Raw genomic sequence first — 14,587 nt, 5'->3', positions numbered from 1 at the left:
TGTGTCCAATCCCCTAATTATCTTATATGTTTCAATAAGATCCCCCCTCATCCTTCTAAATTCCAGTGTATACAAGCCCAATCGCTCCAGCCTTTCAACATTCATTATAAATAAAAGTAAAGACAAGGATAAATTGTATTCCTTAACTGTTATTGTTGACTCATCTGCTGGGAGCAGTGCTGGTTGTGCAGTCTCACAGCAGCGGGAAGGAAGGACCTCCTATATCTCTTCTTCACGCACTTGGGGTGAAGGAGTCTGTCACTGAAGGAGCTACTCAGTGCAGTGACAGTGTCCTGCATGGAGTGGAGGTCGTTGTCCAGCAGTGATGTTAATTTTGCCATCATCCTCCTCTCTCCCACCACCTGTATTGAGTCGAGGGGGCAAAAAGTCCACACCCTTTTTGCATGGGGGTGACCAGAATTGCACGCAATCCTTCAAATGCAGCCCCACCAAAGTCCCGTGGAGCTGCATCATGACTTCCTGACTCTTGTACTCAATCCCCGACCGATGAAGGAGAGCGTACCATACGCCTTCTTTCCTTTTCAGTTCTCATCTTCAATAAGGCAGCACGGTGGCGCAGCAGATGGAGCTACTGCCTCACAGCACCAGGGACCCGGGTTTGTTCCTGACCTTGGGTGCTGTCTATGTGGAGTTTGCATATTCTCCCTTTGACCGTGTGGGTTTCCTCCCACATCACAAGGACATGCGGGTTTGTAGGTTAATTAGTCTCTGTAAATTTCCCCCAGTGTGTAGCGAGTGGATGTCAAGGTGGAATAACATAGAACTAACGTGAACGGGTGATGGATGGTCGGCGTGGACTCAACGGGCCAAAGGGCCTACATCCATGCTGCCTCTCTAAAGACTAAGCTGCTGACCAAAACTGCCATGCACACCCACATCTCCTTCTTGACCCAAAGTTTCCAGTTCCCATTTGCAACGATTGCACCTGGGAGCGGTCTGTCGGAGGGAGAGGGGAGTGAGAGAGGGGGAGGGAGAGAGGGGGGGGGAGGGAGAGAGGGGGGGGGAGGGAGTGGGGGGGGTGGAGGGAGAGGGGGGGGAGGGAGAGGGGGAAGGGAAAGAGGGGAGGGAGAGGGGAGAGGCTGTAGGATCTGGAGGAATCTGAATCCGAGTTGGAGATGTTAGCCAGCAGAGGGTGCCACTGCTCTTTATTTATTGGTCTCAGGTCGATGGATCGCTGGACACTGAGAATAAGGGGTAGGCCATTTAGAACGGAGATGAGGAAGAACTTTTTCAGTCAGAGAGTTGTGAATCTGTGGAATTCTATGCCTCAGAAGGCAGTGGAGGCCAATTCTCTGAATGCATTCAAGAGAGAGCTAGATAGAGCTCTTAAGGATAGCGGAGTCAGGGGGTATGGGGAGAAGGAAGGAACGGGGTACTGATTGAGCATGATCAGCCATGATCACTTTGAATGGCGGTGCTGGCTCAAAGGGCCGAATGGCCTTCTCCAGCACCTATTGTCTATAAAAGTCCAGATCATGAGGGGTAAGTCCAGATCATAAGTTCATAAGGGGTAGGAGTAAAATTAGGCCATTCGGCCCATCAAGTCTACTCTGCCATTCAATCATGGCTGATCTATCTCTCCCTCCTAACCCCATTCTCTTGCCTTCTCCCCATAACCCCTGACACCTGTACTAATCAAGAATCTATCTATTTCTGCCTTAAAAATATCCACTGACTTGGCCTCCACAGCCTTCAGTGGCAATGAATTCCACAGATTCACCACCCTGTGGCTAAAGAGGTCCCCCCTCATCCTTCTAAACTCCAGCGAGTACAGGCCCAGTGCCGACAAGCTGATCTGGGTACTCTCCCCTGCAAATGCAGGAAACGCAACACCTGTCCCAATACGTCCTCACTCGACTCTGTCCAAGGACCCTGACAGTCCTTTCAGATGAGGCAGAGGTTCACTTACACCTCCTCCAACCTCATCTACTGTATCCGCTGTTCCAGGTGTGGACTCGTGTTTATCAGTGAGACCCAGCGCAGGCTCGGCGATCGTTTCACTGAACACCTCCGCTCAGTCCACCTTGGCCTACGCAATCTCCCAGTTGCCAAACACTTTAACTCCCCCTCCCATTCCCACACTGACATTTCTGTCCTCAGCCTCCTCTACTGTTGGAGTGAGGCCCAGCTTGGAAGAAGAGCTCCTCATATTTCACTTAGGTAGCTTACACCCCAGTAGTATGAACATTGAAAAAGGGTCTCAACCCGAAACGCCACCTATATCTTCTCTCCAGAGATGCTGCCTGTACCGCTGAGTTACTCCAGCATTTTGTGTCTATCTTCGGTGTAAACCAGCATCTGCAGTTCCTTCCTACACCACTGCCCCAGCCTGGATCATGGAGCAGTGGCACAAGTGGCAGGTGGCCAATTTCTGGATTAGGGACGATCATTCTCTGCAAAGCCCCGTGTTCCATTCTGGAGGCAACGGAGATTATGTCGTTAAACTATTAAAGGGCGCAGAGAAGATTTACGAGACTCGAGGGCCTGAGCTATAGGGAGAGGTTGATCAGGCAAGGACTTAAGGATAGCGGAGTCAGGGGGTATGGGGAGAAGGCAGGAACGGGGTACTGATTGAGAATGATCAGCCATGATCACATTGAATGGCGGTGCTGGCTCGAAGGGCCGAATGGCCTCCTCCTGCACCTATTGTCTATTGACAATTCCTTGGAGCACAGGAGGATGAGGGGTGATCTTATAGAGGTGTATAAAATCAAGAGAGCGACAGGGTCAATGTACAGTCATTAACCCTCGGTGGGGGAATCAAAAACCAGTGGACATAGGTGTAAGGTGAGAGGGGAAACATTTAACAGGCAACTGTTTCTCACAGAGGGTGGGGGGTGTATGGAACGAGCTGCCGGAGGAGGTAGTTGAGGCAGGTACATGGTTCATCGTGGCAGTGGTGCCTTTGAGCGGGCTGGGAGATGCCCTGGGGGAGCTGAGACCAGCTGTGAGAGGAGCCCCGGGCAGGGAGGCTGACCACGGGCCTTTATGACCAAGGTAACAATCCATATAATAATAATAATAATAATATTCATTTATTGTCATTGCAACGAGTACAACGAAATTAAAAAATAGCCAATCCTGACGGTGCGTAAAAACATATATGCAATAAATGCAAAAACAAATAAATACAATTATATTAAGTACAAAAGTTTTAACAGTGTTGCCTAGTGCAGAAGGTAGTGTTCAGTTCTCGTATGGCCCTGGGGTAAAAACTGTTCTTAAGTCTACAACTTACAACTTACAACTATGTTTACAACTTTGGACTGAGACAATAGGTGCAGGAGGAGGCCATTCGGTCCTTCGAGCCAGCATCACCATTCAATGTGATCATGGCTGATCATTCTCAATCAGTACCCCGTTCCTGCCTTCTCCCCATACCCCCTGACTCTGCTGTCCTTAAGAGCTCTATCTAGCTCTCTCTTGAATGCATTCAGAGAATTGGCCTCCACTGCCTTCTGAGGCAGAGAATTCCACAGATTCACAACTCTCTGACTGAAAAAGTTTTTCCTCATCTCCATTCTAAATGGCCTACCCCTTATTCTTAAACTGTGGCCCCTGGTTCTGGACTCCCCCAACATTGGGAACATGTTTCCTGCCTCTAACGTGTCCAACCCCTTAATAATCTTAGATGTTTCAATACGATACCCTCTCATCCTTCTAAATTCCAGTGTATACAAGCTGAGTCGCTCCAGTCTTTCAACATACGACAGTCCCGCCATTCCGGGAATTAACCTAGTAAACCTACGCTGCACGCCCTCAATAGCAAGAATATCCTTCCTCAAATTTGGAGAGCAAAACTGCAAGACTTGATTCGTACAAGTGGGTGCTGGAAATATGGTGACTCTTGGGTGCTGTCTCAGTCATAGAGTTATTGTCATACAGCATGGAAACAGGTCCATCGGCCAACTTGCCCACAATAACCAAAATGCCCCATCTACACTCGTACCATCTGCTTGTGTTTGGCCCATATCCCTCTAAAGCATTCATATCCATGTACTGGTCCAAATGTCTTTTAAATGTTGTTATAATACCTGCCTCGACTACCTCTTCTGGCAGCTCATTCCATGTACCCACCACCCGCTGTGTTAAAAAATGTCCCTCAGGTTGCTATTAAATCTTTCCTCTCTCACCTTAAACCTGTGTCCTCTAGTTCTTGGTTCCCATACTCTGGGTAAAAGACTCACTCTATTTAAAGCATTCACCCTATTTATACACCTCTATAAGATCACCCCTTATCCTCCTGTGCTCCAAAGAATAAAGTCCTAGTCTGCTCAACCTCTCCCTATAGCTCAGGCCTTCAAATCCTGGCAACATCCCCTCAATCTTCTCTGCACCCTTTCCAGCTTAGCATCTTTCCTATACCATGGTGACAAAATCTGAACATAACATTCCAAATGTAGCCTCACCAATATCTTGCACAACTGTAATATAACATCCCAACTTCTATGTGTGGGAAAGAACTGCAGATGCTGGTTTAAATCGAAGGTAGACACAAATTGCTGGAGTAACTCAGTGGGTCAGGCAGCATCTCTGGAGAGAAGGAATGGGTGACCTTTTGGGTCACTCCAGCTTTTTGTATTCCAAAGTCTAATACTGATGAAGGCCTATGTACCAAAAACCTTCTTGGCCACTCTATCTAGCTGTGACACCACTTTCTAGTACCTGCACTCCTAGATCCCTCTGCTCTACAACGCTCCCCAGAGCCCTGCCATACACTGTGAAGGTCCTGCCTTAGTTAGACCTCCCTCACACTGATCTGCATTGAACAGCAACCATTCCTCAGCCCACTTGCCCGGCTGATCAAGATCCTGCTGTAATTTTGGACAACCATCTTCACTATCTGCACTTTAGTGTCATCTGCAAACTTACTAATCATGCCTTGTACATTCTTATCCAAATAGTTGATTAAACTGCAAACAGCAATGGGCCCAGCACCGATCCCTGAGACACACCACTAGTCACAGGCCCCCAGTCAAAACACAACTTTCCACCATCGCTCCTGTTTCCTTTCCTGAAGCCGATTCAGTACCCAGTCAGCCAGCTCTCCCAGGATCCCACACGATCTATCCTTGCACAGCAGCCAACCACATGGAACCTTATCAAATCCTGTGAATTACTACTCCCACACTCTTGTTTGTCAGTATGATGGTCATGGACATAGAGTTATAGAGTGACAACGGCATGGAAACAGGCCCTTCGGCCGAACCTGCCCACACCGGCCAACAATATCCCAGCTACACTAGTCCCACCTGCCTGCGTTTGGTCCATATCCCTCCAAACGTCCTATCCATGTACCTAACGGTTTCTTAAACGTTGGGATAGTCCCAGCTTCAACTACCTCCTCTGGCAGCTCGTTTCATACATCAATCACCCTCTGTGTGAAAAAGTGACCCCTCGGATTCCTATGAAATCTTTTCCCCTTCCCTTTAAACCTATGTCCTCTGGTCCTCGATTCACCTTCTCTGGGCAAGAGACTCTGTGCATCAACCCAAGCTATTCTTCTCATGATTTTATAAACCTTTATAAGATCACCCCTCATCCTCCTGCGCTCCATGGAATAAAGACCCAGCCTACTCAACCTCTCCCTATAGCTCACACCCTCTAGTCCTGGCAACATCCTCGTAAATCTTCTCTGTACCCTTTCCAGCTTCCAGGTTATGCTTATGTATAGTCAGGGTATTCAGTATAGACGTTAAGATGTTATGTTACAGTTGTACAATTCATTGGTGAGGCTGCACTAAGAGTATTGTGTTCAGTTCTGGTCACCTTGCTTTTGGAAGGCTGTTGTTAAGCTGGAAAGTGTACAGAGAAGATTTAAAACGATGTTGCCAGGACATGAGATGGCGAGAGTTTGGGCAGTCTAGGACTTTATTCCTTGGAAAGGTTCAGAAGGATATGGGCCAAACACAGACAAATGAGACTGGCTTGAACGGGGCATAGAAACATAGCAAATAGGTGCAGGAGGAGGCCATTTGGCCCTTTGAGACAGCACCGCCATTCATTGTGATCATGGCTGATCATCCACAATCAGTAACCCGTGCCTGCCTTCCCCCACGTCCCATGATTCCGTTAGCCCCTAGAGCTCCATCTAACTCTCTCTTAAATTCATCCAGTGAATTGGCCTCCACTGCCCTCTGTGGCAGAGAATTCCACAAATTCACAACTCTCTGGGTGAAAAGTTCCTTCTCACCTCAGTTTTAAATGGCCTCCCCTTTATTCTTAGACTGTGGCCCCTGGTTCTGGACTCGCCCAACATCTTGGTTGTCTGGTTGGGTTGGGCTGGAGGGCCAGTTTCCGTGCCGGGAGACTGTCAGACTGTATTACCCATCCTGGTCGGTGTTGGGTTTCTGTGCAGCTTGGGTTACAGGCTGGTTCCCAGACTGAAGGTCAATCAGCAGATCACATCAGCTGCCAGGAACAGCAACACTAATTATTTTACATCACACACCACAGAGAAATAAACAGGGTTTATATCGTGCGCTATTAAAGTATCTGCGGATGTAAGAGATCCTGGCTCATGACCTGACATCACCGCTGTGGAATGTCTCCGTCACTCGGCTGTGATTAACCAGGGCGGGCGGGATGGTGACATGACCCATCGAACTGTCCTGGCAGTAAGTGGGGAACGACCCAAGGGATTGCAGGAATATCCAACCCCCCTGCTTTATATAGGGCCGGGGTAGGAGGGGAGGGGTTGTTCTGGAGGACCCCTGACCCAATCCCCTGGCATGGAAGCTTTTCCCTGTATCCGTACACTGTGGACGGCTCTATTATAATCATGTATTGTCTTTCCGCTGAATGGATAGCACACTACAAGAAAAGCTATTCACTGTACCTCAGTACACGTGGCCAGAAACTAAACTGAACTAAATATAGAGTGATGTTTCTTCTGCAGAGAATTGTGGACGCAGCCCAGTCCATCACACGATCCAGCCTCCCTCCCATTGACTCCATCTACACCTCACGCTGCCTCGTCAAGGCCAGCAGCATCATCAAGGACCAGTCTCACCCCGGCCACTCTCTCTTCTCCCCTCTCCCATCGGGCAAGAGGTACAGAAGTGTGAAAACGCACACCTCCAGATTCAGGGACAGTTTCTTCCCAGCTGTTATCAGGCAACTGAACCGTCCTCTCACCAACTAGAGAGCGGTCCTGACCTCCCGTCTACCTTATTGGAGACGTTTGGACTTTAATATCCTATCTTGCACTAAATGTTGTACCTTTAACTGTACGTTGTGGATTGCCCGATTGTAATCATGGAAAGTGTATAGTCTTTTCGCAAAAAAAAGGTGTTTCACTGTACCTCAGTACACGTGACAATAAACTAAATTACAAAATAATAAATGCAGGTGGGAAATGTGACTGACTGCCCTGATGTATCCAATTACTTCACAGAAGGAGCCCATTTGATCTTGCCGTTCGTTTGCTCATTGGGTCGTACAGTACAGAAACAGACCCTGTGGCTGTGGCCCATCACAATCAGCACCGCTCCCAGCAGACCAGTGAATAAAGATAATTATCGTTATCTTATTTTTTTAATGAATGCTTATTTATTTTTGCTACCACTTTGCTGCTGTAACCCTGCAAATTTCCCCGTTAAATAAAGTACTTATTATTATTATTATTATTATTATCATCATCATGTCCATGTGGCACTGGGCACTGGCCCAGACAAGGAGGAACCTCATTGAAACGTACCGCATAGTGAAAGGCCTGGATAGAGTGGATGTGGAGAGGGTGTTTCCACCAGTGGGAGAGTCTAGGACCAGAGGGCACAGCCTCAGAATAAAAGGACGCACTTTTAGAAAGGAGATGAGGAGGAATTTCTTTAGTCAGAGGGTGGTGAATCTGTGGATTTCATTGCCACACAGGGCTGTGGAGGCCAAGTCAATGGATATTTTTAAGGAAATGATTGATAGATGTTTGATTAGTGCGGGGGTCAGGGGTTATGGGGAGAAGGCAGGAGAATGGGGTTAGGAGGGAGAGATAGATCAGCCATGATTCTTCATCTTGCGTTTGAGGCAGCAGGAGTTATGTAACGCCCTCCAGGCGCTGTAGCCAGTGCAATGTGCTGTTGTCGAGGGCCGTGAGGTCGACCCCTCCACCAGGGGGACGGAGGACAGTGCAGTCGGACATGCCGTGCTGCGCTGTTTGCTGGTCTGCTCCACACATGCAGGCTGCTGATGGACGCAACCCCCAACGATGCATGTTGGCGTTGAACCGGCCGACCCCTGTGCGGAGCCGGTTCAGGGCGACCCACTCTTCGCGGGGCATGTCGAGCCGGGTGGGGCTGTGGTGTTCGGTGCGACAGTGAATTGAGGAGGTGGCGATGTCTGTTCCCAGCTGGTTCTCCATGCTCCTAGTATGTTGAAACCGGAGCCACAGAGGGTCGCAGAGAGTCATGATTGAATGGCGGAGTAGACTTGATGGGCCGAATGGCCTTATTCTGCTCCTATCACTTATGAACTCTTCTCCGTGGATTGTCACCTTGTCATGGTGGAGAAGCTCGTGTGATCCTGAGATCCTGAGAGCGATGCCGCCTGGAGCTACGCTCCTGGTAGGGTCACCCATGGCGGTAAGGTCGAGGGTAAGGTCCCTGACAAAGAGCGACCCAACCAAGACCTCAACGGTGGAACTGGCGGAGGATGATGGTTGACTTTAGTGGAGCGTCACAATGGCTGGGAAGGCGGATGAAGGCTGCAGCAGAAAAGGTCCTCGGACGACTTGGACTCCACGCCCAGATCCTGACCCAGATCTGTCAAGGACCATGTGGTGGCTGTCTGTGCACCAGTCTCCCCACGTTAAACAAAGTCACGCACAGGCGTCCAACCCTATGGAGAGGACAGTCGTACTGGCTTCGAACAACCGCTGATCATGAGTTATGAACTGGCCGTTGGACTCGCCTACACGTCCGATTCACACACACACTCGGCCCGTAATCCTCCCTGCCTCGGCGATACTAGTGCTCACCACGTACTTCTCCAATGGTGCAAGTCTCTGCTTCCACCGCCCCATCAGACAGCCCATTCCAGATTCAACACCTCTGGGGCAAATACATTCTTCCTCACATCCCTGGGCCCCTGTGGGCAACCAGTCTACACAGAGGGTGGTGGGTAGCTGGAACACACTGCCCATGGTGGTGGAGGCAGATACGATCGTGGTTAAGAGGTCAACGTTAAGAGTCTCTTAAGAGACTTTTAGACAGGCACATGGAAATGCAGGAAATGGATAGATATGGATTATGTGCAGATAGAGGAGATTACTTTAACTTGGAATCAGGTTCAGCATGGACATTGTGGGCCGAAGGGCATGTTCCTGTGCAATACTGTTCTATGTTCAATATCGATAAATGTGATCTAAACAGCACAAATAAATCAGTCACACAACGGAGTATGAAGCAGCAGATCATGTCTCATGCATCCCTTGGTATTTTTGAATACGAACCAGCAATACAAAATTCAGGTGGACACAAAGACCTGGAGTAACTCAGACTTCTCGAGACCCGTCTGAAGAAGGGTTTCGATCCAAAACGTCATCCATTCCTTCTCTCCAGAGATGCTGCCTGACCCGCTGAGTTGCTCCAGCTTTTTGTGTCTATCTTCGGTTTAAACCAGCATCTGCAGTTCCTTCCTGCACATACAAAACTCACATTAATTTCTGGAAGGCTTTCCCAATGTGAGACACAAGAAACAGCATTAGGGAATCCTGAGCAACCACAAAGTTCTGGAGGGACCCAGCGGGTCAGGCAGCGTCTGTGGAGGGACGTCAAACGTCATTTGATGTTTCAGGCCACAACCCTTTCTCAGGCTGAAGGAGTAGGGGGGGAGAAAGCTTGAAAAGGGAGGGGGGGGGGGGGGGGGGGGGACCAAAGCCTGGCAAGTGAGTTAGATAGAGCTCTAGGGGCTAGTGGAATCAAGGGGTATGGGGAGAAGGCAGGCACGGGTTACTGATTGTGGATGATCAGCCATGATCACAATGAATGGCGGTGCTGGCTCAAAGGGCCGAATGACCTCCTCCTGCACCTATTTTTTATGTTTCTATGTTTTGTATGTGATACTTGGATACAGGTGAGGGCAGGTGGGGTGGAGCGTAGTTGTCAGATGGGTGAGAAATGCAAAGGAGACAAAATGGTATCAGATAAGGAAAGCAGAAGAGTAAAATGTGAAGCTGGAGGAAGGGATATGGGTGGAAGTGGACATGGGGAAGAGATAGAAGGGGGATAGAAGGGGACCAGAGGTCTTAGACCCAGAATTACAGGATGTTCCTTTAAGAAGGATGAGCAGGAATTTCTTTGAATGAATGGCAGAGTAGACTTGATGGGCCGAATGGCCTAATACTGCCCCTATCACATCACCTTTTGGATGGGAGATGAGAGCACGGATGAGGAGAAAGGAATAGTTTGACAGGGGTGGTGAGAGATAGTGGGGAAATCTCTGTGAGCATTGGGGTGGGGGAAAGTGAAGGTGGCAGGGGGTTATTGTTTGGAATTGGAGAACTTAATACAGACTTCTCCAGATGCATTGTAGAAAGCATACTGTCGGGTTTTCAGTCAGAGAGTTGTGAATCTGTGGAATTATCTGCCTCAGAAGGCAGTGGAGGCCAATTCTCTGGATGCTTTCAAGAGAGAGCTAGATAGAGCTCTTAAAGATAGCGGAGTCAGGGGGTATGGGGAGAAGGCAGGAACGGGGTACTGATTGTGGATGATCAGCCAGGATCGCATTGAATGGCGGTGCTGGCTCGAAGCGCCGAATGGCCTCTTCCTGCACCTATTGTCTATTGCATCACAGCTTGGTCACAAGACATTGCAGAGATGTGGATGTAGCCCAATCCGTCACACACACAACACTCCCCACCATTGTAGATGTAGCCCAGTCCATCACACACACCACACTCCCCACCATTGTAGATGTAGCCCAATCCGTCACACACACAACACTCCCCACCATTGTAGATGTAGCCCAGTCCATCACACACACAACACTCCCCACCATTGACTCCATCTACACTTCACAGAAATGCAGCTGACATAATCGAAGACTTGTCCCACCCCGGTCATTCCTTCTTCTCCTTGCTCCTATCTGGCAGAAGATACAGAAGCTTGAAAGCGCGCACCACCAGACTCAGGAACAGCTTCCCCTCTGTTATCAGGCTTCCATAAGCTAGGGCACTGTGCGATTCACCTCTACCCCATTGTGGACATTGGACTTTGTCTGTGGAACTGATGCGCTACAACTGCACTCAGCCATCAGTAAACAGCAGGATGCTCACCCCAAACGGCATCTTCATTATTGCAGGGGACTTTAACCAGGTCGACCTTCGAGCTGCGCTCCACAAATTCCACCAGCATGTGCAGTGCACTACCAGGGGCTCAAACACGCTGGATAAAGTGTACACAAACGTCAAAGACTCATACAGACCTCTCTCCTGCCCACCCCTGGGACAATCTGACCACCTTCCACTGTTCCTGATGCCAGCATATAGACCTCTCATCCACAAGACCAAACCTGCAATAAAGTCAGTCAAAATATGGCCTGAGGAAGCCACCTTACAACTCCAGGACTGCTTTGATCACACCCACTGGGACCTGTCTGCATAACAGGCACAGAGGTAGACTTGGAGGAGTACACGTCCACTGTGCTTTTCTACATCAACAACTGTGTGGAGAATGTCACGGTGGACAAGAAAATAAATATGTTTCCAAATTGGAAACCGCGGATGAGCATAGAGGTACAAAATCTTTTAAGAGCACACAATAATGCCTTTAAATCCGCTTACACTTCAGCAAACAGTGTTGCCAGGTCTGAAAACCTGAAAAAAAGACATAAAAAAGGCCAAAGACTTCCACAGGCAACGTGTGCAAGACCACTTCACTAGAAGCTTGTGGCAAGGCATCAGGGCTATCACTGACAACAAGAGCAACCCTGCCTGCCTCCACAGTGGTGTCACACTGGCCAACGAGCTCAACACCGTCTTTGCTCGCTTTGAAACCGGCAACAACAACATGAGTGGAAAAGTCCCGGCCACGGGGGATGAACAGGTTCTCACGCTGAGCACACATGACGTACAGCGCGCACTGCAGAGGGTCAATCCACGCAAGGCTGCAGGCCCGCCCGGGTACATAAGGACTGTGCTGACCAACTTGCTGAGGTATTTACAAGGATCTTCAATCTGTCTCTATCTCTGGCAATGGTCCCAAAGTGCCTGAAGTCGGCCACCATAGTGCCGGTGCCGAAAAAAGCAAACATCAGCAATCTGAACGACTACCGTCCAGTTGCCCTCACACCGATAATTATGAAGTGCTTTGAAAGGTTGGTCCTCTCCCACATCAAAGCCTTCATCCCTGCCTCACTGGACCACATCAGTGCGCATACAGAGCACATAGATCTACAGAGGACACCATCTCTCTGGTTCTTCATACCGTCCTGACTCACCTGGAGAGACAGGGCACATACGTGAGGATGCTATTTGTGGACTATAGCCCTTCCTTCAATACTGTCATCCCCACCAAGCTCCAAACTCCACCAGCTAGGCCTCAGCTCCTCACTATGCAACTGGATCCTGAATTTCCTGATGGAGCGCCCTCAGGCAGTGAGACTGGGCCTCCACCTGTCCTCCACTACCACCCTGAGTACTGGCACACCACAGGGTTGTGTATTGAGGCCCATCCTCTACTCCCTCCTCACACACGACTGTGTTCCTGCATTCGTCACCAACACCATCATCGAATTTGCGGATGACACAACGGTGATCGGGCTGATCTCCAACAGCGATGAATCAGCCCACAGAGTGGAGGTGCAGAACCTGGCGGGCTGGAGCTCAGAGAACAACCTGTCCCTAAACACAACCAAGACCAAGGAGCTAATCATCAACTTTAGATGGTCACAGGATGAGGAATACGCTCCAGTCCTCATCATCGGGGACAGAGTGGAGAGAGTGTCCAGCTTCAGGTTTCTGGGCACACATATTTCAGAGGACCTCACGTGGTTCACTAATACCGCTGCGCTGGTCAAGAAAGCACAGCAATGGGTATTTTTTCCTCAGGACGCTGAAAAAGGCTGGTCTGCCCCAACAGATGCCGGTGACTTTCTACCGCTACACCGCAGAGAGCATCTCTGTGTGGTATCTCAGCTGCACGGCAGAGGATAGGAGAGCTCTTCAGCGGGTCGTCTCCAGGGCACAGAAGATCATTGGGATATAGCTCCCAGCCCTGGAGGACATCTACCACGCACGCTGCCTCAGGAAAGCCACCAGCATATGCAAGGACTCCACACACCCGTGCCACCGTCTGTTTGAACTACTTCCATCTGCCAGACGTTAGAAGGCCTTCTACGCCCGCACCTCCAGACTGAGAAATAGCTTAACCCTAGAGCTATAGCTGTTCTGACTGAGTCTGCTAAGCCCCCCAGAATCTGTCTTTGCCCCCATAATCATCTGGCAGAAATGACTTTATCACAACACTGTGCCAGCTGCTGTAAATTTTAACCTCAGTGTACATGGACTTATTTGTACTTTTACCTTTTTTATTTTTATTTTTTACCTTATTTATTTAGTTTTATAGCATCGATATGGTTGCAATCTTAATCTCGTTGTTCTTGTACAGTGACAATAAAGATATATTATTATTATTATTATTATTACTACGGCACGGTAGTGCAGCGGTAGAGTTGCTGCTTTACAGCGAATGCAGCGCCGGAGACTCAGGTTCGATCATGACTACGGGTGCTGCAGTGTAAGGAGTTTGTACGTTCTCCCCGTGACCTGCGTGGGTTTTCTCCGAGATCTTCGGTTTCCTCCCACACTCCAAAGACGTACAGGTATGTAGGTTAATTGGCTGGGTAAATGTAAAAATTGTCCCTAGTGGGTGTAGGATAGTGTTAGTGTACGGGGATCGCTGGGCGGCACGGACTTGGTGGGCTGAAAAGGCCTGTTTCCGGCTGTATATATATATATGATATGATATGATATGATAATGCTGCGAACTATATTCTGCACTCTGTATCTCCCCCTTTGCTCTACCTCTACTGCAGATACTGGTTAATACTCCTGCACCTTGTGTCATTTTGTGTAACAGCGGGTCAGGCAGCATCTCTGGAGAACATGGATAGGTGATATTTTGGGTTGAGACCCTTCTTCAGACTGATTGAGTGTAATTATGTAAAGTTTTATCTGATCTTTTTGGATAGCAAATAATACTATCTTCTTAGGGCGGCACGGTGGCGCAGCGGTAGAGTTGCTGCCTCACAGCGCCAGAGACCCGGGTTTAATCCTAACTCCGGGCGCTGTCTGAACGGAGTTTGTATGTTCTCCCTACGACTGCATAGGTTTTCTCCGGGTGCTCCGGTTTCCTCCCACATTCCAAAGACGTGCAGGTTTGTAGGTTAATTGGATTCTGTAAATTGTAAATTGGTCCTCGTGTGCAGGATTGTGCTGGTGTACAGGGTGATCGCTGGTCGACATGGATCTTATAGAAATGTATAAAATTATAAAAGGACTGGACAAGCTAGGTGCAGGAAAAATGTTCCCAATGTTGGGGGAGTCCAGAACCAGGGGCCACACAGTTTAAGA

The 14,587-nt window shown here is 49.0% G+C and overlaps 1 protein-coding gene across 1 annotated transcript in view; it reads right to left on the bottom strand.

Moving 5' to 3' along the window:
• LOC144598283 (uncharacterized) overlaps positions 1 to 14,587 on the bottom strand; it is a 209,539-nt gene that overhangs the window by 129,180 nt on the left and 65,772 nt on the right. The window lies entirely within an intron of this gene.

This window comes from Rhinoraja longicauda, chromosome 1 (genome assembly GCF_053455715.1).
Source record: "Rhinoraja longicauda isolate Sanriku21f chromosome 1, sRhiLon1.1, whole genome shotgun sequence".
Taxonomy (NCBI): domain Eukaryota; kingdom Metazoa; phylum Chordata; class Chondrichthyes; order Rajiformes; family Arhynchobatidae; genus Rhinoraja; species Rhinoraja longicauda.
This window is presented reverse-complemented; position numbering and strand designations above follow the sequence as displayed.